This window comes from Triticum dicoccoides, unplaced genomic scaffold (genome assembly GCF_002162155.2).
Source record: "Triticum dicoccoides isolate Atlit2015 ecotype Zavitan unplaced genomic scaffold, WEW_v2.0 scaffold131055, whole genome shotgun sequence".
Taxonomy (NCBI): Eukaryota; Viridiplantae; Streptophyta; class Magnoliopsida; order Poales; family Poaceae; genus Triticum; species Triticum dicoccoides.
In genome coordinates, this window is record NW_021192331.1 from 1 (window position 1) to 2,067 (window position 2,067).

General features: G+C 48.2%; 4 non-coding genes across 4 annotated transcripts; all 4 read left to right on the forward strand.

Annotated features, from left to right (window-relative positions):
* Window positions 1-76: 76 nt before the first annotated feature.
* On the forward strand, window positions 77-195 carry LOC119343520. Its single transcript, XR_005166133.1, has one exon. It is a non-coding gene; the product is annotated as a 5S ribosomal RNA (ribosomal RNA).
* Window positions 196-562: 367 nt separating this feature from the next.
* LOC119343522 lies at window positions 563-681 on the forward strand. The gene has a single exon (XR_005166135.1). It is a non-coding gene; the product is annotated as a 5S ribosomal RNA (ribosomal RNA).
* A 367-nt stretch (window positions 682-1,048) lies between these two features.
* Window positions 1,049-1,167, forward strand: LOC119343523. The gene has a single exon (XR_005166136.1). It is a non-coding gene; the product is annotated as a 5S ribosomal RNA (ribosomal RNA).
* A 368-nt stretch (window positions 1,168-1,535) lies between these two features.
* LOC119343521 lies at window positions 1,536-1,654 on the forward strand. The gene has a single exon (XR_005166134.1). It is a non-coding gene; the product is annotated as a 5S ribosomal RNA (ribosomal RNA).
* Window positions 1,655-2,067: the final 413 nt, after the last annotated feature.

Consider the following 2,067-nt stretch of genomic DNA (forward strand, 5'->3'; position numbering starts at 1 on the left):
TAGTGAGAATGTAGAATCGTCTTTGGAGCGGACCTGGGAGTGGCAAGCATAAGGGACGAAGACGGGGAAACATGTCGGATGCGATCATACCAGCACTAAAGCACCGGATCCCATCAGAACTCCGAAGTTAAGCGTGCTTGGGCGAGAGTAGTACTAGGATGGGTGACCTCCTGGGAAGTCCTCGTGTTGCATTCCTTTTATAATTATTTTTTGCGCCTTGTGACAAACATATCGCACGTGCGCGATATATATTAATCCCGTTATATTATTTTTGACGTTTGCGATATGTTTAAGCTCGATGCTCATTGCTCGCGCGTCTTGGGGCGGCTTTGTGGCGCGAAGAGCGCTTTCTGAAAAGGGTGGAAAAAACTCGTGTTGCTGCGGTATGGAGGAAGGGGTGGAAACCGTGGAAAACTCGTCTCCGTGATTGAGCGGGAGAGTAAGTAGTATAGGACATTATCCATTGTTAGGGAACGGTTGTAATGGTAGTGAGAATGTAGAATCGTCTTTGGAGCGAACCTGGGAGTGGCAAGCATAAGGGACGAAGACGGGGAAACATGTCGGATGCGATCATACCAGCACTAAAGCACCGGATCCCATCAGAACTCCGAAGTTAAGCGTGCTTGGGCGAGAGTAGTACTAGGATGGGTGACCTCCAGGGAAGTCCTCGTGTTGCATTCCTTTTATAATTATTTTTTGCGCCTTGTGACAAACATATCGCACGTGCGCGATATATATTAATCCCGTTATATTATTTTTGACGTTTGCGATATGTTTAAGCTCGATGCTCATTGCTCGCGCGTCTTGGGGCGGCTTTGTGGCGCGAAGAGCGCTTTCTGAAAGGGGTGGAAAAAACTCGTGTTGCTGCGGTATGGAGGGAGGGGTGGAAACCGTGGAAAACTCGTCTTCGTGATTGAGCGGGAGAGTAAGTAGTATAGGACATTATCCATTGTTAGGGAACGGTTGTAATGGTAGTGAGAATGTAGAATCGTCTTTGGAGCGGACCTGGGAGTGGCAAGCATAAGGGACGAAGATGGGGAAACATGTCGGATGCGATCATACCAGCACTAAAGCACCGGATCCCATCAGAACTCCGAAGTTAAGCGTGCTTGTGCGAGAGTAGTACTAGGATGGGTGACCTCCTGGGAAGTCCTCGTGTTGCATTCCTTTTATAATTATTTTTTGCGCCTTGTGACAAACATATCGCACGTGCGCGATATATATTAATCCCGTTATATTATTTTTGACGTTTGCGATATGTTTAAGCTCGATGCTCATTGCTCGCGCGTCTTGGGGCGGCTTTGTGGCGCAAAGAGCGCTTTCTGAAAGGGGGTGGAAAAAACTCGTGTTGCTGCGGTATGGAGGGAGGGGTGGAAACCGTGGAAAACTCGTCTCCGTGATTGAGCGGGAGAGTAAGTAGTATAGGACATTATCCATTGTTAGGGAACGGTTGTAATGATAGTGAGAATGTAGAATCGTCTTTGGAGCGGACCTGGGAGTGGCAAGCATAAGGGACGAAGACGGGGAAACATGTCGGATGCGATCATACCAGCACTAAAGCACCGGATCCCATCAGAACTCCGAAGTTAAGCGTGCTTGGGCGAGAGTAGTACTAGGATGGGTGACCTCCTGGGAAGTCCTCGTGTTGCATTCCTTTTATAATTATTTTTTGCGCCTTGTGACAAACATATCGCACGTGCGCGATATATATTAATCCCGTTATATTATTTTTGACGTTTGCGATATGTTTAAGCTCGATGCTCATTGCTCGCGCGTCTTGGGGCGGCTTTGTGGCGCGAAGAGCGCTTTCTGAAAAGGGTGGAAAAAACTCGTGTTGCTGCGGTATGGAGGAAGGGGTGGAAACCGTGGAAAACTCGTCTCCGTGATTGAGCGGGAGAGTAAGTAGTATAGGACATTATCCATTGTTAGGGAACGGTTGTAATGGTAGTGAGAATGTAGAATCGTCTTTGGAGCGAACCTGGGAGTGGCAAGCATAAGGGACGAAGACGGGGAAACATGTCGGATGCGATCATACCAGCACTAAAGCACCGGATCCCATCAGAACTC